Raw genomic sequence first — 26,423 nt, 5'->3', positions numbered from 1 at the left:
TTTGTTTATTGTTTTGGCATTGCTCACTGCTGATGTAAATAAATGGCTGCTTAAATACTTAAAAAAGGTGTCGTTGTTGGGGTTTGTGCGTGGGTGGGAAGTGAGTGGGGCAAACTATTTGTTACGTTTATTTACTTGCCGGGACCAGAACGTAACATATTGGGGGCTCGTCCCTTTGGTGGTTCTTTTTGGACTTCACTCTGAGCCCGTCTGCGGAGAAGTTGGACAGGTGTAAAAAGGCTGACCTCTTGCTTGTTGCTGAATTCTTTGATGTGACTGTGCCGTTGACTGCGAAGAAGAAAGAGCTTAGGGAGCTCCTGTGTGTCCAGTTGACGGACAGGGGGTTGTTTGGTGAGCCGGGTCCTGCAGGGGGGGTTGAGCTGGGGGCTGTTGCTGGTGTTTCTGCCCCACTGAAAAATCTCCCTGTTCCGCCTAGCCCTTCTGTGGAGGAGCTGCAGTTAACGCTGCGCATTAAGGAGGTGGAGCTAAAGAAACAGCAGTTGGAGGTGGACGCTATGCACTTGAGGATCAGGGCTCTGGAGGTAGAGAGGGGAGCCTCTGTGTCTGCCAGCCCTCCTGTACCTCGGTTAGCCCCGCAGTCACCATCCCCGCAGGTACCCTCCCCGGAGTCATCATCCCCGCAGGTACCCTCCCCGGGGTCATCATCCCCGCAGTCGCCATCTCCGCAGCCACCGGCCCCGATGCCAGGTGGTGGCTTTGATGTGAGTAAACACATCAAAATGGTGCCGGCGTTTCGGGAAACTGAGGTGGACTCGTATTTCACAGTGTTTGAACGTATCGCAGGTGCGCTGCACTGGCCAAAGGATGTGTGGTCTCTTTTACTCCAATGTAGATTGGTGGGGAAAGCTCAAGAGGTATGCACCGCTCTTTCTCTGGAGGACAGTTTTGACTATGATACGGTGAAGGCTGCTGTCCTACGCGCTTACGAGCTTGTGCCAGAGGCTTACAGGCAGAGATTTAGGGATGGGAAAAAATCCGCCAACCAGACCTATGTGGAGTTTGCCAGAGAAAAGAAAACTCTGTTTGATAAGTGGTGTCATGCTACAGAAGTAAAAACCTTGGAAGACCTGCGTGAGTTGGTGACGTTAGAAGAGTTTAAAAATCAACTACCAGACACTGTGGTAACCTACTTAAACGAACAGAAGGTTACGACTCTCGCCGCTGCTGCTATACGGGCTGATGAGTTTGTGTTGACACATAAAGTGATGTTTTCGGCTCCTGCTCACAGTTTTTCGTCTTCCGGTGGCCCGCCCCGATGGTCTCCAAGGGGCACCCGCCGTGCCATCCCCTCATCCGTTGAGAACCGCGTGTGTTTTTTTTGCCATGAGCAGGGACACCTTATTGCGGTTTGCCCTGCTCTGAAAAGAAAAGAAATGACCAGGAAGGGTGCATCTCCTTCCCCAATAAACCTTCTACAGATAAACCCTCCTCCTTTGGGGGAGGTGATGGTACCCGAAAATGATAAGGTAGATGAGGAGTTTAAGCCATTTGTGTCACACGGTTTTGTTTCCTTGATAGGGGAAGATCGGCGGGCTCCTGTCAGTATTTTGCGAGACACTGGTGCGAAACAGTCGCTCATTCGTGAGGGGGTTTTACCGTTTTCAGCTCAATCCTATTGTGGGGCTGATGTGTTAGCCTGGGGAGTTAGGATGTGTGTAATACGGGTTCCTTTACATTTGGTGCAGCTTTCGTCTCAGTTTTTGTCTGGTGAGGTTAAGCTTGGGGTGCGACCCCAGTTACCGGTGGCAGGTATTGACATCATTTTGGGAAACGATCTAGCTGGCTGCACAGTTTTTCCGTCGCCAGAAGTAGTTGATATACCACTTACAGATAATAGTGGTTTCGCTTGTGCTACATCAAATGCTGTTCCTTTGTTCCCCGTGTGTGCTGTGACACGTGCGCAGGCACGCAAACAGGGTGACGTGGTGGGTCTTAGCGACTTTTTCTTAAGCGCTTCAGACACACTGAGTTTGCAACCCGCCTGTGAAGGTACCCCTGTCTCTGTATCACTTCAGCCGGATGAGGAGACTATGACTCTGTCAGTAGATAAAGACAAGCTTATAGAAATTCAAAAAAATGATGAGAGCTTGTCATCTTGTTGGGCGTATGTGACCGAGCCTAAGAGTGGGAGATCTGCGTCCTACCTTATTGAGGATGGGGTGCTGATGCGCTACTGGACTCCCAGTTCTGGCTGCACCCATGAGGGAGTGCAGCAGATTGTTGTTCCGCAGTCGCTTCGTCCCCAGGTCCTAAGCTTGGCACATGACCACATTATGTCCGGTCATTTGGGAATCACAAAAACATATAACCGTGTCCTCCGTTATTTCTTTTGGCCTGGTCTCAAATCTGATGTGGTAAGATTCTGCCGCTCGTGTCACACGTGTCAGCTTGCCGGTAAACCAAATCAGGCGATTCCCGCTGCTCCGCTACAACCCATCCCGGTTGTTGGGGAACCTTTTGAACATGTCATTGTTGACTGTGTGGGTCCTCTTCCTAAAACACAGTCCGGAAATCAATACCTACTTACCATGATGTGTATTACCACTCGTTATCCGGAGGCCATTCCACTACGCTCATTAAAAACCCGTGGGATTGTGAAAGCATTAGTTAAGTTTTTTTCCACTTTCGGGTTGCCTAAACGCATCCAAACTGATCAGGGCACAAACTTTATGTCTAAAATCTTTGCCCAGGTCATGACAGAGCTCGGAGTCACTCATCACACTTCAAGCGCATACCACCCGGAGAGTCAGGGTGCATTAGAAAGGTTCCATCAAACCCTAAAAAACATGCTCCGCAAATTTTGCACGGAGTCTGGCCGTGAGTGGGATGAGGGGGTGCCACTACTGTTGTTTGCCGTCAGGGAGACATGTCAGGAGTCTTTGGGGTTCAGTCCAGCTGATTTGGTTTTTGGCCACACGGTGCGCGGTCCGTTACGTCTCCTGAAAGAGAAATTTCTCTCAGATAGTCATCGGCCGAAAGAAAATATTCTGGACTATGTTAGTTTGTTTAAGGAGAGGCTACATAATGCCTGTGCTTTGGCTCGTGACATGCTGGCAAAGGCTCAGGTTAGAATGAAAACACATTTTGATAAGAAGTCTGTAGTACGGATGTTCCAGTCAGGTGACCGTGTGTTGGCTTTCTTGCCGGTTGTTGGTTCTTCCCTGCAAGCAAAGTTTTCCGGTCCGTATGTCATTGAGTGCAAACTAAGTGAGACGGACTATGTGGTGTTAACCCCTGATCGTAAGAGGAAAAGTCGCGTTTGTCACATCAACATGCTAAAGGAATACATTGATCGTGACCGCTCTAGTTTGGCACCTGTTGTGTCACCTATTGTGTCGGTATCCGTTTCTCCACCCTTGTATAGTCCCGGCGATGACGGGTTGGATGACAGGCACACCTCTGTTTCGGGTGCGCGTCTTGGGAACTCTGAAATCTTGGCTGACTTGGATGCCTATTTGGCGCCCCTGTCTGATCCCGCTAAGTCTGATGTCCGTGAGCTCATTACAAACTACTCTGCTCTTTTCGGTGACATCCCCACTCAAACGCATGTATTAAGTCATGATATTGATGTGGGTGACCATAAGCCCATAAAGCAGCATGCATACCGGGTAAATCCCACTAAGCGGGCCATTATGCAGCAAGAAGTCCAGTATCTTCTTGACCACGGTTTTGCTTTCCCCAGTAATAGCTCTTGGAGCTCACCATCACTTCTCGTTCCAAAATCCGATCAAACTCCCCGTTTCTGTAATGATTTCCGAAAAGTAAATGCTGTTACGAAACCCGATTCGTTTCCTCTCCCACGTATGGATGATCTGGTCGATCGTGTGGGTTCGGCAAACTTTGTAACCAAACTTGACCTCTTAAAAGGGTACTGGCAGGTCCCCTTAACTCAACGCGCATCAGAAATCAGTGCCTTTGTTACACCCGATCATTTTTTGCAATATACCGTCATGCCGTTCGGGTTGAGAAATGCCCCCGCCACATTTCAACGACTGATGAACACTGTGTTACAGGGAGTCGTAAATTGCGAAGTGTATCTGGATGATATAGTGGCCTATTCCTCCACCTGGACTGAACACCTCAAGATTCTCAGGGAAATATTTGACCGGTTGCATGATGCCTCTCTGACACTGAATCTGGCTAAGTGTGAATTTGGAAAGGCGGTTGTAACTTATCTAGGGAAACAAGTAGGACAAGGTAGAGTCCTCCCTGTTGCTGTGAAAGTGCAGGCAATAGTAGACTTTCCAGTTCCACAGACTCGCCGGGAGCTGCGGCGTTTTTTGGGCATGGTAGGTTATTACCGTGGGTTCTGCAAAAACTTCTCTGAGGTAGTAGCCCCGTTAACCAGTCTTGCCAGTCCAAAATCGCCATTTGTGTGGACAGAGAAATGTCAGTTCGCTTTCGAAGCTGCTAAAGCTCTCCTTTGTAGTGCTCCGGTGTTGGCCGCCCCTGATTTTACACATCCGTTCAAGCTTGAGGTGGACGCCAGTGTTTTGGGGGCAGGTGCAGTGCTCGTGCAGGAGGATGACAATGGCATTGACCACCCAGTCTGCTTCTTTTCTAGAAAATTTCTAAAACACCAACTGCATTACAGCACGATTGAAAAGGAAGCCTTAGCCTTGCTATTGGCCTTGCAGCACTTTGAAGTGTACCTGGGATCTAGTCCTGTTCCAACCATTGTGTTCTCTGACCATAACCCTCTCCAGTTTCTATCTCGGATGCAAAACAGTAACCAGCGCCTTATGCGTTGGTCCCTACTCCTTCAGGACTTCAACATTGAGATCCGATATAAAAAGGGCTTAGAGAACGTTATGGCTGATGCCCTCTCTAGGGCTTAAATCAAACATCTTTGTGTGGGGTTGGATGTTTGATTTTTTTTGGGTGGGGGAAACTGTTATGACCCAGTGATGTGTTTGGTGGTATTTTCCCTTTTCTTTCTTTTTCCCTCTCCTAGAAGGTGGACACCTAGGCGTGGCTGCTAAGTATCCGGGTGGAGTCTTTACCTATCCTCGGATTGGATAATTGATGGACCACCTCCAGTACTTAACGTCCGGATGACAGACACCTGGCAGTGTTTTTTTTGGGAACCCCGTTGACTCGATCACGGAGTTGTGTGTGTGATTATTGTAGTGCAGGCTGGAGTATTCACGTGTACCTCTAGCCTTGCCATGTAAATAATTGTAAATAAGTTAACCAGTGGCGGTCACTTTTTTGTTCCTTTATTGTATAACTTTCACTGTCGCAGCCTAGTAGGCGTGAGAAGCCGTTTTCTTTTGTTGAACAAGTTTTCTCCTGTTTTTCGTTAGATAGATAGGTAAGTGACTTGTCTTTTGTTTTGGCTTCTTTTTATTTTGGTGTAGGGAAGACTAGGGATTGTTTTATAGGGAGTTTTGTTTATTGTTTTGGCATTGCTCACTGCTGATGTAAATAAATGGCTGCTTAAATACTTAAAAAAGGTGTCGTTGTTGGGGTTTGTGCGTGGGTGGGAAGTGAGTGGGGCAAACTATTTGTTACGTTTATTTACTTGCCGGGACCAGAACGTAACACACCAAAGTATCGAACCGAACCGAGAATTTTGTGTATCGTTGCACCCCTAATACATATATATATATATATATATATATATATATATATATATATATATATATATATATATATATATATATATATATATATATATATATATAATTATTATTTATTATTATTTATTTTTTTTACTCCTGGTTCAATATGATGTCAGAGTGAGTGGATATCCCCAATATGGTGATCTCAAGCACATGGCTTTATCTGTGAACACAACAGCTCTGCCCACCTGCTCTTCACACCTTTTTACAAGGGGAAGCCAATCATCAGTAAGTTGCCTTTGAGTGGGACGAGCTAACACAGCAGCAGCAAATGGAGAATGAACTGAAGAGGCTCACCAAGGTTCAGCAGTTTATAGAATGGAAGAATATAAACACAAAGCTGAGTGACAGCTTAATATACTGCCTTTAAAGTGATGCTCATTAACAGTCAAATTCATTCTTAAATGCTCCAGAAAATAATGTTTAATCGTTTATGCAAATGTAGAGTATAAGATTTTGTTCATGTATTCATTGTAGTCGTTAGTGGTATTTACACCAATTTTTTGTTGCCCTTTCACAGAGACAAAGGCATACACACACATATTTGTGATGCAGTTTTAATGACTGTAAGTGCGCATTTGCTGTCACTAACATGCTTCTTGGTTTAAATCCTGACTTCTGGTTTATTTTCAGCACTCTCTAGGAAACCTTCCCTTCTAAGTAGTGATCTAATGGGAAAAAAAAGCACAAAATGTCTTTACTCTCTGACCTTGCTCAACAATACAATCATAAGCATCATGCTACTTCTATGTGATCCCATATCTCAGAATCTTTGAGAATCAGGTAACTTTTTAAAAAGCAATGGAATATATTTTGCTTTCATCACCTGCCCTCGATGAGAAGGGGTCTTTTTTTAGGATTCATTGCTTCAGATGTGCTCATTCTCAGGTTGGCACATACTGATTTGTCCACACGGTTATGTATAATGTGGTGCGGCACCTCGGTTGAAGATTTATGCCTACTGCCAGAGTATGAGAAAGCACGGACAGCAACGTGAGTTCTTCTTGCCTTCAAATGTGCAGTCCCTGGGCTTGGTCTGTCTCTGTATCTTTACCTCATAATGATGTTCATCACTTACAGATGAACATAGCAATTATTTAGTGTGAACAACAGTTCAGTTTAGGACTTGTTCAGAGGTGACTGTGTGCTGGAAAACAAGCAATGATTACTGTGAAATGTTGTTGACTTTCACCATTAGTCAGCTTCATAGTGGTTTCTTTCACTGAAGGGAATTTCTGAGAACTGGATGCTATTTATAGCTAGAAAGAAGTAAAAGCTGACTGGAAATACCAAAATTATGGTGAGAGCTGCTAAAAGACTACTAACCAAAAGACTACAATTGCAAAGATAATCTCATCCATAATTCAGTAACACATTATGTATAGATTCAGGATCTATACATGATAGTTGTTGTTGTTGTTGTTGTTGTAACTCTATATTAATGTATCTAGATCCATATATTTATTTGTCTGTATCTATATTTATCTAGACTTTCGGGTTTATCTAATTTTACTGAGCAGAATTTGCGTGTTTGGAGATGTTGGTTCAAGCATTTGAAATTACTGCCAATGAAAATTGGAAAATAAATAAAAATCTGTTTCTGCTAACTCCGCTATCATAGGCTAGCTAGCTCCAACCACAACTTTATTGACATTTGCACCATGAACACATCACAGTAATAGGAAGGAAGAAGGACGTGTTGAGACTTTAAGCTGTGGGATGTCATTATTCTCTTGAGACGGCATCTCCATGTCACCACTACAATCAATGCCAGGCTGCACATGAAAAATCACCTCATTTAACATTACCAGGCATTGACCTGCCAATCAGATTCAAGTTCTGTTAACTGGAAGTACCTGAATGTCATTTGGGGTTGTTCAGGCACGCTTTAATCACTGTGTTCTAGTTTAAGAGGGTTACTGCTGTGCTTCCCATCACCCTCAGTCACGTCAGATTGCTTTGCACTTCCTGAGCCTGGTTCTGTTAGAAATGAGTTTTTCCTCCCCACTGCTGTCATGTGCTTGCTCATATGGGGTTGCTGGGTATCTCTCTGTAAGACATATATTTTTTAAAAGTACCTTGAGCTCCCTTTTGTTGAGGACTGGTGCTACATATATTAAAACTGATCTGAAATGTGGCCTCCTGACTATTAACACCAGTCAGAGTTCTAAATACAGTCTCATAATAACGCAGATATTATCTCAAGTATGATATCTGAATAGGAGTTTAATATGAGCCTGTTAATATATCCTGTGATGGATTTAGGCCTTTTTCTGAGGAGCACTATTTTGCTCAGTAATTGCCTTGGATTTAAACTGTCAGTTTTCTCAGTAATGCCGGCACATCCAGTAATACGCATCCTTTTGTTCTGGCGTTAAATAAATACAGAACAAACACCCCAATTACACCGTACTCTATTTCCTGTGAGGTTAAATTGAATGTGGGTTAATGGAAAAGGTTTTCTAAGTTTTGAGAGCTGATTTTTAAATGAATTGGTAATTATATGAAACAAATTCACACAAGCTAAAAAATTCCTATGATACAATATTAAACATACTGCCACTGAGACGTGTATCGATCCATTTTCACACAAACATACCTATATCCAGAGTTTATGCACATTTCACATCATGCCAGTACCAAACCAAACTCCCTTTTGTAGAGTCTGTTTGATTTGTACATTTTCACACACTTTTAATTGAACCCATTATGCTAATTTACAAAAGAATATTTTTTGTTCTTGCACTCTACTAAACATTTGCAATAGTTGCAGTTCAAAATTATCTATATCTTGTTTCAAGGTGGTACACTGTTCCTTAGTCTTAAACAGACTGTTATCCCCCTGCTCTCTTATCATAAGCCAACTTTCTTCTGATTGGCTGCACCATGCAAACAGAAGGTTTTAACAGCAGGTGATAGAGCCTTATGGATTATTTTCTGGTTCTCTGATGCTTTGTTGATTATTATTATTATTATAAATCTATGTTTCAGTTATTCATGGTGAGGTATTAGTGCTTAGGTTGTCTCGTGCTTAGTATAGGTTTAGTTCAATGTCAAGTCTGCGTCTCTGTTTCTTGTTTCCTGTTTTATTGTGACGGTTTGTCTCATGTCAGCGTGTCTAGCTTTGCTCCCCCTGTCTCGTTAGCCCTAATCTCTCCCAGCTGTGTCTCCCTCCTTTTTCCCATCCTTGATGACTTCCTCAGTGTATTTAAGCCCCGTGTTTCTTTGTGTCAGTGTCGCGTCGTACCTTCAGAGTTGCCTGTGGTTCTGTGCTCAGTGTCATTGTTCAGTTCACGTTTTGTTCATCGCTAGCAATAAAGCGGAGGTTTTTCAGTTGCAATTCAGTCTCAGAGTCCTGCGTTTGGATCCTTGTCTCTGCCTGCCCGCACACCGAGCCCTGACAGAAACAGTGGACCGCCATGTCTAATACACATTTACTGTGATACTCAGTTGGTCAAAAACATTTTATTTAGAGCAATCTGAAGCCAGAGCTTTTAGCTCATAGAGAATATTTGTACTTTCATCCACCATAGTTACTATTATGTCACAGAAAATAAACAAAAGCATAATATGTTCACTTTGATCAGCTGTTTCTACCCAATGATCTGCAAAGAAGATTGAATCAAAGGGTTGTGAGCCTCAGCGTAAGATTGTTTCTCATAGAAGTTCATGTTGGAATTTGAGGTCTGCTTAGGGAAAATGAAGACAATGAGCCCAAAGTGTAAAGCCATCTTACCCTAACCCTAAGAATTATAGTTTTGCAGTATAATTCATTGTTATATTTAACCATTTTAGGCTTTTTGGGGACCATTTTCATCCGGGGTTGGGGGTTTTGGCACCGTAGACCTGATATGTGAGAATTTGATACTGGTTAGCCTGTAAAACATCCTTTGTATGGCATATAAGCCATATTATGATGGGTTATGTTATATCAGCATAATATATTCTCTGTGCTGTTCACATCAATAGCTCCTGCTCCTGCTGCTCCTTATCCGCTCGATCCAGCAGCATCATCACCCAAACCATATACAATGTTTTGGTGGTGCGAGCACATCTGAAGCAGCCTGTTTCCTGCTGTGGGAGAAGGGGGGGGGGAAGTGATCTATGTTTTCTAAAACAATCCAAAGTTAGTTGTGAAAATTTCCTATGAAGACCCTAATAGCTGTTTTCCAAGTGTAATGCACTGATTTTGTCCTCGAAGGGATTGAACAGTCATCATTAGGGTGTTGAGCATGTTTTCTGCGTGGTCTCTGAGCAATTCCTTCAGTTAACAACGCGTCTTTAAAAACTGCAGCAAAACCATGGTTGTTGTTCCAGAAACTTATTGTGCAGAGAAAATTACATCAAAGCGGGAACATTTCACTTCCCATTTAGGTTCGCATCATAAAAGATCCTTCTCATTATAAGAAAACAAACAAGTGCAAGCTGACCAGCAAAACAGAACTTTTTTTTCTTCTTCCCAGAATGCTGATCTTATACCTCCATTATCTCATCACTTATCACCTTCACAAGTACTTTTTTCATTGCCGTATCCTCTCTCTGACCCCCCTGTCCCCCACTCTCCCACTCCCTCTTCCTTCACAGCTTTCCAAAAGGCTCGCGGGAGAAGGAGTCACCATCGGTGGAGAGCAAAGACACTGACAAGTGACACTCACTTAATGGACATCCAACTCAGGTAAGCATTAATGGATTTTGGTGCCACAGATCATTTCCATTAAATAATCACAGATAAAAGCTTCTGTTGTGGCATTTATCGGTGAACCCTTTTGTAAAACAACTTTTTGATGTAAGAAGCACAACTTCTTTTCAGAAAGTGCTGTTTTCCTGTTTTGTTTTTCTCTCCGATTCACCTGCACCAGTAGTCTTAGTTTGCTCATATAGTTTTTACTACTTTTGATATTGTTCCTGGGCAGACATCTAATTAGTGAGTTAAGGCTTGAATGGTGATTCTAAATTGGTTAATTTGAGAATGGTTGCCTTTCCCTCTGTGTTAGCCTTTATTTCAGCCACCAATTCATATTCATATTCCTGTCAAAAATATTTTGAGGAACATCCAGCTCCTATATTCAGTGCCCTGTTTGTTTAAATGTGTTTTATTTGTCCATAGCTTCCAGTATGAATAGTTTGAATGTTCAGACGCAATAGGAGCATGCTGGAAAGGTGAGACCTGCATTATTCTGCAAAACCCTCATACCGCACCCCAGCCTCCTCTAATGATCACAGCCCAAAGCCAGCTGAAGCATCTTCCATTATTTAGAAACGCTGCACTGAAAGGCAATCTATCATTAAAAGATGTGCATTCTCTCAGCTTTTGTTGGACTGATAATGGGACCGTAACAAGGCAGCACCTTATAACGTCCAAAAACAATGACTACCACCGACAGTTTGGCTCTGTGTTAACAGAGATCAGTTTCCAGACTCGTGTTACACTTTGTGAAAACTGTGTTGGCCCTTTGAGGAGCTGGTTGTGGTCAGTGCTGTGATCCAGCACACTGCGTGGAGGCGACATCATGGCTAAGAGAGGAGACAGCAGGGCAGCCGATGCATTGTTTCCAGGGCACTGGAGGGATCTAAGAGAGTGGAGCATAGAGAAGAGACAAAGCCACAGAGTAAGACTGTTTTTCCACAAGCTGTCCTGAGCATGTTCTAGTCTTGTTTTCTAGGTACAGAACAAACTGAGAGCATCTGCACATTGCTGACTACTGCCAGCACAGTCAATACTCAGTAATTTAGACGGCATGCTCTCTATTTTGGTCAATTCAATAACACACTGATTATCGATCAGAAGATCAGTCAGTGTCACTGCTCCTTTATTATGTCTGCAAATTATATGAATAATTTGCATATGGCTTTTCTCGTGCTGCTTCTTTCAAGGATACAGCAGTTAATGAATTTAAGGCTCATCATCACAAGTACTAATGCATTGAGCTTGTTAGTGTTTGTCAGATTGAACTGACTAAGCTAACCATTACAAACCATCATGAGACAGGTTAGTTTTACTAATATTTTTTACATTATACATGCTTCCCTTAGGCAATATTATTAGAAAACACTGTGTATACATTTTTATTGCTATGCAGATTTTACCCAGCGTTATCTATCTATTAAGCCCAATGACAAAAATCAACTAGTTAACCTAGAGGAATGTCTTAAAGAAATAAAGGCCTGGATGACTTCTAATTTCTAAATTTAGTTAAAATTTAGGTACGCAGTTTGTAGAAACTGGTGTATAACCAGATGCTTTTGTTATATGACGTTACCATGGCCACCGGTGAGGAATCTCGTAGTCATTTGTGATCAGGATATGTCCCTCAATGTGCACATTAAACAAATACGGAGAACTGCCTTCATTCATCTGCTCTGTACTGTTAAAATGGGAAACATCCTGTCTCAGACTAAAGCTAAAAAGCTAGTTCATGCGTTTATTACTTCCCGGATTATTGTAATTAATTTTTGTCATGTTGTTCCTTTAAGTTCCTTAAAAAGCTTTCAGCAGATCCAAAATGCCTCCACAAGAGTACTGACAAGGACTGGAAAGAGAGCATATTTCTTCCATAGAGGGTTCTCTTCATTTATTACCTGTTAAATCTACAATTTTAATTTAATTTTAAATCCTGAAAAATCTGGCTCTGTCATAACTTAAAGATCTTACAATACCTTACTATTCTACTTCATTAAAGCCTGCAGAAGGTTTCTTCCATGTTAGTTTTTTCTTCCTACTGTTGGCTAGTGCTTGCTCATAGGAGGGTGTTTGATTGTTGCATTTTATTTTTAATATTGAAGGGTCTTTATCTTGCAATATAAAGCACTTTGAGTCAACTGATGTTGTGAATTAGCACTTTATGAATAAAATTGAGGAGAATTTGATCTTACTGATGAGGCCTTGTTGCAGTAGTAATTCTGGTTAGTTACAACAGGAACTGCAGGTTCAGACATTCGGTTTGAGTGCTTGACGGACGAGAAAATGGCTGAATGCTCCAAATCAAAATATTGTAGTTCTGTGGATAGCAAACCCACCTGAACCAGTGAAGGAGAACAGGATAGTTTGGATGTATCCATAGATTAGGTATGCCATATCTGAAAAATAACTCGTAACAAAAACTGTTTCTCAGAATAAACGACTCTCTCATTTTCATCCTGGTAGTTTCCATCATTTATATTCCTTAAAATCTGCAAAGCTTGTGACTTTTTGGTAACTTGTTACTGTCCTTGATGAGTAAGGCATTACACAGGCCAACCTACTTGCTATAAAAATTTTTTTAAAGCCTTCCCTTCATGTACATTGGGTAAAAGCCAGACTTCAGAAATGTTTGTTTTCTACAGAACCAGTAAAAATGTGGGAGAAAAGAGTCTTTCAACACACATTCGTTCACTTGGTGATGAAGAATGGTGTCAATTATATCAGTACAAATCTGCCATAGGTGTTTAACTGGTGACATTTAAGGCCATAGCATATAATTTTCATCTTTTTCATACTCATCTATTCGTTCAGTTGGCCCATGTGCCCTTTTGGCATTGTTAGATTTAAAGACATCACTTCAAATAGGATAAAACTGTTTCACCATAGGTGAACACTCAGAATAACTGTGTACTGTTTTTCATGGACCCTTTCCTCCAAAAGCATAAAATGGACACAAAACATGTCCAGCCCTTACGTCATACTGGGCTCTTTTTGTGCCACTTTTTTCATTCGTATGAACGCCATTTCCGCTGTGTTGGGTGTAACATAGCCAAACTTGCCACCCGGTTTCGTTTTTGTAAAAAATTCAAATTTTCAGTCTGATTTTCTTACATCAGCCTAACACGGCTTAGCAGCAAAAATACTCACACTCATCACCCTAGGGACCGTTTTGTGCCCCATTGAAACCCATTATAAACGCTATTTTTCACGGCAAAAAAATTACGGTCAAATCGATCGTGATCGGTTATGTTTCCGTTTGCAGTACTGGCCTTAGAGTTGTAATTTTTTTATTTGTCCACCGAAATATAATTAAAACTTTACATGGATAGTTCAGGGAGAAGTAGTTTTAAAAGACTGGCTAATTTAAAGTGGAAAAAAATATGAATATATAATCTTTTTATAGCATTTTTCGGGCGTGGCAGAAAACGGTCCCTAGGGTGATGAACGTAAGTTTTTTAAAGGATGACGTGAGGGCCAGCAAATCACCTGACAGCAGGAGTCAAGTGCTCAAGATCGTCCATTAAATGATGTCTTGTCTATACATGCTTATATATATGTTTACCAATACAGGATAAAACACTGCCTTACAATCAGGCAAGTTCTTAAAGCCCACCTACATTTTTTGTGTTTTTTGACTGAGCTGATATTAAAAAATGTACCAATTAAAGTATTAATTAGTTTGGTTAATGAAGCTGTGAACACAAGTAAATTACCTCACAGTGACCATGAAGCAGAACTGCACCATGCTGTGCTCACAGCAAATATTAAGAGAGACGAGGACGAATCAGCCCATCGGCACAGATCTGTCTCCAGCTGTGTGTGAACTTTTAATTTAAGTGGAAATTAAATACCTTAACCCCTTTCACCCGGGAGGCTGTGTCAATTATAAAAGCACCATTTTTCCCAAGTTGCCATGGGCGACTCATTCACTAAACTACTACCGATGACAAAGATTCTGCTTCAACGAATTGAGTACAGCTGCAGTGCTGACACATTGGTATTACAGACTCTAATTTATCCTTTTTATTTATAAAAGTCACTGGTCATGGCCGGTCTGAGTATTTCTGCTGGGTTTTTTGCACATATCCTTGTCTGGGGTTTGCAGAGACAGAGGTGGTGTAATGTTTTGTGGCACACTTTGGGCCTCTTTGCACCAACTGGACATAAGTTATGCCTATCTGAGTGTTGTTGATGACCAGGTCCATCACTTTATGACAACAGTTGACTCATGGCTGCTTCCAGCAGGACAACGTATCAAATCACGAAGCTCAAATTCTCTCAAACTGGTTTCTTGAACATCACAATGAGCTTACTGCACTCAAATGGCCTCCACAGCCACCAGATCTGAGTTCAGCACAGCACCTTTGGGATGTGGTGAAACAGGAGTTTCACATCATGGATGTGCAGCCAACAAATCTGCAATGATTGTGTGATGTTGTCACGTCAACATGGACCAAAAACTCTGAATATTTCCAGCATCTTGTTGAGTCTGTGTTACAAAGAATTAACACCCCTCTGAAGGAAACAAAATGGGGTCCAGTCTGGTGTTATATATACTGTATAAAAGAATAGTAATGATGCATAAATCAGACTTTCTTCCTGATGACCAACTAAAACAACAATTACTTAAAAAAAATAACTAATGAGTAACTTTGTGTCCCTCGTTGTAAAGGTTTACTCCAAATCAATGAGACAAGAGACAAAAACCAGAAAACATTTGTAATTGCTGAAAAACTGTGCTTATGCTGGACCTCCTTACACACTTAACATGACCTTGAGACAAATGTAGAGCATCTTCAAACAGAAAACGTGTCCTGTAAAGTGAGGTATGTTGTTTAAATTGGTTACACTGAAGGCTGCCCTTTCCATCTAAACTGAAGCAGACCACCTGTGTGCATTAGAGGTACAGTAAGGTTGCTGCCTCCCGGAGCCTCTTTAATATTTTATCAACCAAAATGTGAAAGCTCTCTGTATGCTCAGATCTGTGTCTGCTGTGATCAAAAGGCGCATGAGCCAATTTCGTTTGCAACATCTTTCTTTAAATGATGAAATACTTCATTTTGTTGCTTTCCCTGTGTCCCCTTTGACAACCCGCACCCACCTCCTGCTCCACACAGAGCTGGGTTTTAGATGTGGAAGCTGTGCTCAGGTCCATGGAAAGACAGCTGGTAAGTTGATCCAAGTCTGTTTTAATAAACGTTAATAGATATTACTATATAATAAATCTAAATCAAAATGGTAAACTCCTAAAAAATTTTAATTTAGGGCATCGTCTGAAGTTTTTCTTTCTTGCACGCTTTTCTCACTTTTGGTTCAAACCTCTCCGTGTGAAGTTTTGTTTGTTTGTTAGCTAAACTGGTGTTTCTAAACTGTTGGTAGGTGTGGATATAATTGTGAATGGATGGTAATAAACTCCAGAAAATGTAGGTGGAATTGGGTCAGGAGAAACTGCCCTGCAGCAGGAGGCATTTTACATCAGTTATATTCTGATTGCTGCCTCTCACTACAGTGTGTGGATTATTTGCATCGAGTGTGCATTCAGGCATCACGCAGGTTAGAGGCCATTTAATGACCAATCTATTCCAACTGCAGAGCCTATTTGTATTCCCACAGCACATCCATCGAGGCTGCAGTGCCAGTCGCGGTCACGGATGCATAAGAGAAGCAGTCTGAGCGAAACCAAGCCTGAAAATGTCCTTTAGTACACCAGCGGTCCCCAACCCCCGGGCCTCGGAACGGTACCGGGCCGCGAGAGTTGAGGCTCAGGTGTGAAATGTATGGTTTTCAGGGTTTTTAGCGTTATTTTGTTATCGTTAACTCTGTTTTCCTGGGTCTTTTCACGCGTGTTATGAATAAATCTTCCTTTTTTCGGTACCGGTACTAGTTTTATTTTGTTGTATTTATCCGCGACACATTAAAGGCCGGTCCGTGAAAATATTGTCGGGCATAAACTGGTCCGTGGCGCAAAAAAGGTTGGGGACCGCTGCATTACACCGTAAATGGACTGAATCTGTGAATCGAATTGGATATTTAGATCTGGATTTATTTGTGATATTTTCTTGAAAACTCCAAGACAACATCTCCCAACATTACAAATTCAGTTTCACATGTCTTTGTGAAAGGGGGCAGAATGTCACAGCTGTTAGTGCTGTCACTCTGCAGCAAGATGGTTCTTGCTTTTAGTGATGTGTCGGTCGTGAACGAAATGGCTCTTAGAGCCGGATCTTTGACGTGAACGACGCGAGCCGGCTCCTTATCGCGAGCCGTGGGGTTTTTTTTCCCAAAAAAAGCAACAAAAAACCTGAAGAGCCAGTTCGGAGCTGAAAAGAGCCGGCTCTTTTTAGTGAGTCGAGCCAAAAGAGCCGGTTCTCTAAAAAGAGCCGGAAATCCCATCACTACTTGTTTTGAACCTCCTGGTCAGATAGATGGAGACTCCAAATACATGTCCAAGGAAGTGTTTCTTAGGTTAGCTACTTTATTCCAAGTTGGCCTTAGGTATGGATGTTAGCAGCTGTTGAGCTGCTGAATCTATCCCAAACCCCTAATATTACCATATATCTTGTGAGAAAAAGGATGGATCAGTGATAATAGAACTTGCTCTTATGTAGCGCTGTTCTACCTTACCGGATGTGGGGTATGTTTAACATTTACACTCCAATAAATGACGAGAAACTCAGGGGTCTTGCCCAAGGGTACTTTGGCATGTAGACTCATGGATTAAATCACCAAGATGACCTGCTCTACCTCCTGAATCACAGCCAGGAGGTAGAGCAGGTCAAGGACATCGTTCAGATTCTGGTTGACTTTATCACTTTGAAGTTGGGCAAACCTTCAGCTCTGGTAAATTTTCCAAAACTTTGAGTAACCTGCTAACAAACTGAACCAGTCATACAGTCTCCTCAGCAGAAGTAACGACTGTGTATTTTCAGTTGTGTTTAAATGTTTTTTTCAAATGTATACCCTAATGTTGGCAGTGAAGCATCAAACTAAAGTTTCTTCTTTTTTTCCTCAGAATTCTCTTTTGGAGAAATGTCCTCAGTCGAAATGTGGAAACAGCCCAGTGGGTCCTCTATCTCCTTTAAGCCACAGCAGGTCTCGCTCCAGTCAACAAGCTGATCCGTAAAGTCAACTTTAGATGCTTTTCAACTTTCTGAGCAAAACAAATCCCATATTTTTGCCCCAAACAGTCACTTGGAGTAGACAGACTTTGAGCACTTCTTGTTGCCGGTTTTTCTTTATTCCAGCAACAAAGAGCCCACAGAAGTGTACGCTCTGTGCCACGAGCACCAAACCTGCTGTGATTGGCAGCTTTGTTGGAGGGTTTTTTTTGGCTTGCTAAAATCCCTGTGCAACAATCTCACCTCTTAAGTAGTTGTTTGACATTACAGGGAGGAAAGCAATTTCACACCCGGTTGTATCATTACTCAACTGTTCCATAAGCGATGAAAACCTGACGGTCTCTGGAATGACTGAAAAACTTTCTGTCATTACCGAGCTGCCAGACCAGAAATAAACAAGTGTTTTCTGTGATGTACACGCACAGCCTGCTGCATCTTTATTTGAAGGGAAATCCACACCCACACTCCCAGCAGCACAAAAAAATTAAAGCTCCCTGGCTTATTCGTTTCTATAATTGAGCCTTTTGCTCTGCACATGGATTCACAAGCATGTCGAATTACGAATAAATCATATAGCGTGACAATGGGCCCCCTATGCACAGGATCTTGGCAATTAATACTGTTTTTCATCTTTTTATGGGCTGCATCATTTCCCTTGCCGACAAATGAGATCTTATTTCCTGCCTGATTACATAAGTGATTGGATCCTTATTGATATTAAGGTTGTGCGCTGCCCCAGAGATACCAGTGTGCGTTTAATGATACGTTCCAGTGGGAGCGACAGACCGCTAAGTTATTTTCGAAAAGGGACCAAAACCGCCTCTGTGGCGGGAATATGGCCGACTGTTATGCATCTACTCTATTAAGAACTCCATTATTGTGAATATCCCTGTTTGTCACTCTGACAACTGTGTACAACAAATCCCTCCGGCTGAAGTACTCCACTGGCAGAAGCCCGGGGAACTAATGAGCCTAATATGTCCCCAGGAACGTCGCCTCTGCCAAGTGTGCACTCTAAATCCTCCTGTGTAATCAAGGCGGTGCAGGACATGGATATCTGCAGATAGTGGCAGTAGTACTTCCATATCTCACTGTTGTCTCCTGCCCTGATGAGTCTGTCTGACTCAAATTACTAGGTGAAAGCGGGGTTTTTGTGCTGCCGGTAACGTGGAGTAGCTTGGGTAATGACTATGGTCTTCCTGAACACTCTGGTAGACCATGGGAGATAATCTAATGAAGGGGAGAGAGCCATGGTTCATAATTGCCTGAGAGAGAAGCTGGAAGAAAGGTACACATGGAGACTCAAACCTGTTTTTCCTGCGCGCTCCAAACTCAGATGCTGCTGCAAAAGCAGGAGAGGAATCAAGAGATGCTGATGATAGTCGTGCATGTTAAGGACACAGAGCATTTAAGCAATCAGACCTGTTCAGAGTCGTTCTGCACTGATACTGTTTTAAGTGTTAATGTTTTAGCTGATTTTGAAATGGGATGCTACAGCCTGCTGCTGCAGACTCTTGGAGTTTGAGGTGAGGACCCAAACGCAGACAAAACGAGGTGTGGAAACAAACTTAAATTTGTGAACCTTTTTAGGTTTTACACTAAGACACAAAATAACGAAAAAAACAGAATGTAACCCAAACCTGTAACATAAACTGGGAAAACTACTAAGAACCTAAGAAACCATGAATCCTGGACACACAAGGAGAGGTGCGCAGACAACCTGATGATGAACACAGGGAAACTCACGCAATAAATGCACATGAGGGTGACGAGGGAAGTGGAAACACACGAGGAACGCAGCTGGGATGAATAGGCCTAATGACACAAGAGGAAGCAAAACTGAACACGAGATAAGAGACCATCAAAATAAAACAGGAATCGCGCAGACTAAGACACACAGACTTGACACTGGGACCGGGAAAGAACAGGAGAACATGGAAACGGAGGGAGATGAAGGGCTGGGGAGACATGACATGAAACATGGGAACAGAAAAGCGAGCGGAGACACGGAGGGAGACACAGACATAACGAACATATACATACACATCAACAAGAAAACATGGATCATAATTCTAATTAAACTTACAACCTAACCAGGTCTAAACTCTATGCAAACTGCAAACACTAGAAGTTAAACATTTCCCCAAAATAGCAAAAAGGGATCAAAAATACAAAATGCACTCAAAATGCTGAGTCAACGGCCCAGCACGCTGACATCGGAGAGGTTATAAAGACTGATGGTTGTGTTTCGTATTCACGTCGGTTGTCCTGTTTCACTAATTTGTGCCTCCTCCTGTGTGTGACCTGGAAATCAATCTCAGTACACCATGTTGTTAGACGTGTCTCAGCTCCTAAAAATACATCTGCAGGTCGGAGCGGAGCGGCGGCTTCGCTAGAAGAACGATAACGGAGGATACACACGTGTATCCTTTTACAGAAGGATTTTCTGTCGATTACTGTTTCTATGTATTTTTAATTTAATTAAAATTGTCCATAAATATAAAAAAGACATTAAAGGGTTGACTTAATGATGTGTTTCGGATAATTGTCCTGGCACATAACCTGACTGAGCTTGAACTTCAGGGCATGAGCTGATGGAGAGACGTCCTCCTTCAGGTCTTTCTGGTAGAGAGAATTGATGTTTCCATCAGTTACAGTAAGTCGTCCTGAAGCAGCAAAGCAACCCCAGACCATCACATTACCACCACCATGTTTGACTGTTGGTCTTTGTTGTTGTTGTTTTTTAAATGAAATGCTGTGTTAATTTATAACACGTGTAACAACACTCAAAACATCCAAAAAAGTTCATCCTTTGTCTCATCAGTCCACTGAATATTTTCTGAAAAGTCTTGAGGATCATCAAGATTGTCGAGATGTTCTTATCTTTCTCTCTTGCCAAATGTGAGACGAGTCTTGGTGTTCTTTTTGGTCAGCAGTGGTTTTCTCCTTGGATCTCCCATGGATGCTGTTTTTGCCCAGTCTCATGAACTCTGACCTTAACCAAGACAAGGAACAGAGTTCCTTAGACGTTGTTCTGGGTTCTGACCTCCTGGATCAGTCGTTGATCTCCTGTGAACATTCACCACTGTTCCAAGTTGTTTCCATTTGTGGATAATGGCTCTCACTTTGGTTCACTGGAGTCCCAAAGCCTTAAAAATGTCTTTGTAACCCTTTTCAGAATGATAGACGATAGATGTTTCTGTGGATCATGACATGCTCTGTTTATTTTTGAGATATTTTAGCCTGCTTCACTTTGTCAGACAGATTTTTATTTTGTGATTCAACAGGCCTGGCAGTAAGCCGGCCTAGGAATGGCCAGTGAAAGTGAACTCAGCCACAAAGAAATGTGGTTAATCGCAGTTACAATATTAATTAACTTTTTCCACAAAGGATAAACTTTGTCTTAAAAAAAATCAAATCAGCATTTAAAAACTGCATTTTACATTTAGTATGGTTATTCTTATCTAATATAAAAGTTTTTGGAAGATGTTATACGTGCAAGTGTGAAACATTTTCCACAGTTGTAACTTTAAAGCAAGGTGAGGAGGATCATTTTGTTAAATACCCCTTTTCCTCACCTCCTCTGCTCTGGGACTGCAATGTGAGGAGAGGAGTCATGGATGTGCAGTGGAAATGAGAAGGGGAGTGTGTCTATGGCTAACGTGTGGAGTGCAGCGGTTGAGATGCATTGTCCATAATATCGAGTAGTTTCTTAAACATCCTCCTATTCACCACAAGGTCAGACATCACAAAGATGGACTTTCACATCGATTCATCTGCTGCACAAAGAAGTTTAGTCTTAGACATGTTAGGCAGGACAAGTTTAGACACTTTTTTTCAAATAACAAGAACACGGCTGAGTGACAGTATCTAAACACCCAGCTCTATTTACCGTGGTCGAAAATGTTTGTATTTGGGAAGAATTCAACGGTTATGATGACGTTTTACTGGGAAACAAATGCAGTGACAGAAAGCAGTAGCTGTGCAAACCCACAGCAGGGCCTGGATGCTCCGGCTTCTTAACGTGACTTGTTAATTTTTCATGCGGGTGCTTACCTCCGGCAAACATGGCTGACGATGACCTCACTGCTCTTCATTTTCAATGGGTTCTCTAAAAACTGCATCTCATCGCTTCCTTAATAATAAAAAAACCCTCAAATTACAAGCCACCATTTCCTCTTTTTTGTGTTGTTGTTGTCGAGTGTCACAAGTCGAAGCAGGTGTCACATATTGCTACCATGGCAACATCAGTTTTTGGTCTTCAGTTAGCCTGAGAGTAAGGTGTCTATGAATTAATCGGTCTTTCTTCTTGTGAGGCTGGCAAAATAACTGCAAATGTATGCAAAGAGGTATGCACCAAACGTTCGAACAGTTAAGAATGCAAACTGTAAGAAAAAGCAAAAAACCTTTGACATGTGGTGGATTACTGAATCAGTACATTACTTTTTTAGTGGGTTAAAAACTTTCTGGTTATTATTGACTGTTTGGTTGGTATAGGAGGCAAAATGAACGTGAATCTGCACTGGTATCAGGTGACAGTACCGCGAGGATGTGGCTGCAGTGGATAGATGCAGTTTTCACCTCACGTCCTCTTGTCCAGGCTGACCAAGGACATCGTTCATGCTTCTATTCAGATGATCCTAGGTTTTCCTTCTCTTTTTTTTTTCTTTTTCAGTTCAGTTTTGAACCTCTGAGCTAAAGTCGCTAAACTTTACCAGGTGATAGAAAACACTCTAAACCCACAAAAGGGCAAAGAAGACAAAACTGGATCCAAGAGAGAGAGAAAAAGCAGTAGGAAGAATTTTTCTTGTATCAACTATTTTTCTTCCTCTGTAGCATTCGTCACTCTTCTACCAGTTTATTTATCCATTGTTGTGATTGGGCAGATACTGCTAATGTTGCCCCTTTAATGCAAACATGCAGGTGAATACCTGGGTTACCTTAACAATATGCTGATATCGCTCCGTGCGACTGTTATCCTGAGTACTGATGATAGGTTAAGTGAATCCAGATTAAAAAAAAAAAAAGTTTGGGTATGTTGAACCTGTCAGAGGTCAGGGCCTTGATGAGTGAAGACAGAACATTGTCTATAGCTTGTTCATTGGAAATGAGACACAGGTGGAAACAATTTAATGCTGGTGAAACTAATGAGACATTAGAAAACTGTATCGTAACATACAGACTAAACAGGGGAACACATATATAGCAGGGGCAAAATAACAAACGTAACAAAACAAGGTGCCATGACATGAGTTTGACTGCTCGGTCTGCCTACAGTCACAGGTATAGGGAAAAAACATGGATGGGTTTAAGCAGAAAAAGTACTCCTTCGGTTTTAGAAAAAGCTCTTTCCGCAGTCTTACTGCATGCTAAGAAGCCTGCATCTCCAGTTGTCTTCACAGGGGCATTCTCAGTGATTATGTGCCATCGTAGAGGATAATCCACTGCAATCAAAATGATGTCCACACAGAATAAAAGAAGAATCTCAAATAAAACAGCAGTGCAATTTTTTTCTTGCTCACATTTGCTCCTGTAATCCTCACCTGATAACCAGCCACAGGTGGAGACTGTAAAATAAAAGTCTGATCAAATGTCATTCAGACACAATTAGCACAGAACAGCAGCAATAACCGCCCTTCAAACTCTCATCGAAACACCTGCATGCAAACACTCTTTCGCTGTTCCTCTGGGGTTGTATAGGTTGTGGTTTTGTCACAGGGGGGTTTGAGTGGGATGGAGAGGTTATGAGAATAGCATGATGTCTGCTCAACCAGCATGCTTTCTTCTCTCAGCACCACCGAGGTACCACTTCAGACCATGAGGGGCAATATACAGGAGAGCTACTTCCAAAGGGTCGCATCTAAGCATCATGAGAGCTGACCCTGTGGCAGGAGGAAGAGAGGTGACAGGGAACCACAGCAGTGGGCTGGCTGCCTCATACTCATCAAAGCCAGAAAAAAGCAATATAGCCTGTTAAAGACTCAGACCACGAACAAAACTTTGCAAGAAATAATGAAAAACATGTAGCCTATAACCCTTAATAATATTTTAATGAAACTAACCAAAATCCCATAAACCACTGTCAAAGGCAGAGCTCCACACGACTGATTAAATCTACTTTTTGGAGCCCGTTTGTGGGATTTGCATCAGTAGTCGTGTTGAGGCTTGTGTCATAGATCATCCCAGTGGTTTCGGATGGTGTGAGGTCAGGGCTCTTCGTAAGCCACTCAGCTGTGTGTATGTGGGCATTGTCATGGTGACCTTCTTTAAACTGTGTCTAGAGAATATAACTATCTAAAAGCATTAAAATATTCTGTAGGCTAAAAATCTAAGGTTGAACACTGAAAATGGCGAAAATGTTTGCAGAGCTTCTGTCTTTGAATCACTCAGAATATCACCACAGTAAATGACTTTCTCAGAGCTATGGGAGTTTTCTCCTGCACCACGAAATCAGCGAATGCTTAGAAACAGGTAAATTTCCAAAAACATCAGGAGCGTGAGCTCTGATTCTGGAGACTCTGTCAGCAACGCACACACCACCCTAACCTGTGCCATAGGCAGTGTATGTCATGTGTGACAATCCATAAATTAAACATAAGTGAAAACCTAAGTCCACATATGACCCCAAATCTGATACAAAATGTGAATAAAAAAAAAAATCACGAGGCAGTTCACACTCTGGGCAGGATTTACTTTCAAGAGAATAGTTTGTATTTTGTGTGTATTTATTTTATTTGTCCTTTTAAAGAATAATTTTATAAGTTTGTAGTGCAGTAAAAACAAGTGCAATGTTTGGCTTTTATTATTTGCCCCGTTGGCAGATATGAAATATAAAAGTGAGGTCAGAGGTCAAATCTGACATGCCAATTATAATGCGATATTTATAATACCCATATACCATGCATTGCGGGCCAATACAAACAAAGGCATGAGAATTTTAGGCAAAGTTTTAAAAATAAAAGGCATTTTATGAAAGTTTGACCTTATTTGAACTTATAGAAGACGTTAGAGGTCTAAGGTCAAACTTGCTATTTGATATAAAAAAAAAAAATCAATCAAACACAAAACATAGGGAAAACAAAATAATCCTAATAAATCATAACTCGTCATGTTCAAAAAAGATTAGGAAGAAGCTTATTTAGCCCCACCCCTTTCTTCTGTTTCTACCACACTGAGATTTTCAAATCATTATATTCTGTTTTATTTACATTTTACACAGCCCAACTTTTTTGGAATTGGGATTGTATAAAATATAAGTAACTAAAAGAATAACGCACCACAGTTGGATTCATGTGTGCTCCCTATGGTTTGAAATATGAAGTAACTTTAATTGTTGTAATTTCAATGTGTTTGTCTGAAAAGGGTCTTTTGTAAATAAGACATTTAGTCTCAATGGGACAACTTGTATAAATAAAAGTTAGATAACATGAATATGCCCAGCTGTTCCTGGGGATAGGAAATATGATGGTGTGTCAATAATCTTTCCCTAAACTGAGCTGCTTGTAGGTTTCTAAACCACAAATTTCAAAGTGGAAAACATCAAGATACCAGCAGGAAGTCGACCACCACTGTCTCCTGGATCATAAACCTACAACTTACATCACCTCCACTCACTTAACCTACACTTGCGGATGCTGTAGGTGGCTAAAACTCTAAAATGATAGCTAATATTGATGCAGCAAGTGTTTCAAGGATGGGTGAAAAAGTGCACCTTGAGCAGAATGGTGAGGTTCGGTGGCAACTGACAATATTATGTAACACCCAAGAATGAGACTGGATTGCACATGGATGGCTTTAAAAGAAGGAGCAGAGGACAAAACTGGAAAATTAAAGAGAAAAAACAACAACAACAACCACAAGACACGATCGTGGCAAAGGAGCTGGACAGAGCTGAGGTCAGACATACTTTCAAATAAGCTAAAAATAAATAAAAAACAGAATTTTGATCCATGACTGATTTTTTTTTTTTAGAAACATGAGCATAAATATGGCGTGCCTTTGATTTGTACACCTACAGCGGGACTGACATAAGCTTTATGCTTTAATCTGAAGATTTGACTCCTGCCAGCCATCACATTTCACCCTCTGCAGCCCACATCACATCTCAGTAAACACACCCCCAGGGCTTGTCAGTAATGCCCACTGGCCAAGATATTCACTGAATCTGAAGAGCTCCCTCTGATAACCCCAGACAAATAGATTCAGTCATTTTGCAAGCCTGCATTTCACCCCTGAGACACAAAATGTATCAGTGCTTGGAGCATCATGCTAATCCAGCTGCCTCTGCTCAAATCTGCATGACCATGCTCCACTAATCAGGCCACGAGAATGGAGGTGACCCAATAAACCACGTCCACATTTAACAAGGAGTGATTCCCCCACTGCAGAGGAAGAGGCCTGGGCTTTCCCCCTGTCTGCTCCTCTTGGCATAACTTCAGTTCACCGAGTGACTCAGCCCTCTGGATGCCCCGTGGCAGCCGGGAGGCAGCTCAAGCTGAGCTAAACTCAATTTGTTGCTGGTTGTGTTTTAAGTCAAACAAACCTCTGAGAAGAAATAACACAAGCATCTCCCACATGAGAGCTACTTGATATATTTAAACCCATTAAAACATAAAATGGTATTAGAGAAACGAATTACTTGTCATTTTGACATAACAAATTGATTTAATTTGGACTTTGAGAGATTGCGAGAACCATTGCTATTGTTTGACATTTTATTGAATAAGAAATAATAGAGTGCATCATTGGCTGATTAATTAGTCTATTATTAGTGCAGGCAAGCATAATGAAGCAGCAGCAGCGTTTCCACAGATTTAACGTTGAATTGTCAGCCAAACAGCAACAAACACTCACTGTTAGCGGACAATGAGAGCCTTTTTATTTGTGCAGTTAAGTGAAAACAATACATGTGTAAAACAATGAAAAGTGGATGGTAGGACGGATGAGGTAACAATAATTAATCATAATCAAGACAAAGAG

General features: G+C 41.7%; 1 long non-coding RNA gene across 1 annotated transcript in view; it reads left to right on the top strand.

The window, feature by feature from the left end:
• Window positions 1-17,860, top strand: part of LOC113023971 (uncharacterized) — a 22,059-nt gene extending 4,199 nt beyond the window's left edge. Inside the window, exons 2-4 of the long non-coding RNA XR_003272619.2 lie at window positions 10,230-10,320; window positions 15,444-15,494; window positions 17,339-17,860. This is a non-coding gene — a long non-coding RNA (uncharacterized LOC113023971). The remainder of the gene's footprint in view (window positions 1-10,229; window positions 10,321-15,443; window positions 15,495-17,338) is intronic.
• Window positions 17,861-26,423: the final 8,563 nt, after the last annotated feature.

This window comes from Astatotilapia calliptera, chromosome 6, assembly GCF_964374335.1.
Source record: "Astatotilapia calliptera chromosome 6, fAstCal68.1, whole genome shotgun sequence".
Taxonomy (NCBI): Eukaryota; Metazoa; Chordata; class Actinopteri; order Cichliformes; family Cichlidae; genus Astatotilapia; species Astatotilapia calliptera.
This window is presented reverse-complemented; position numbering and strand designations above follow the sequence as displayed.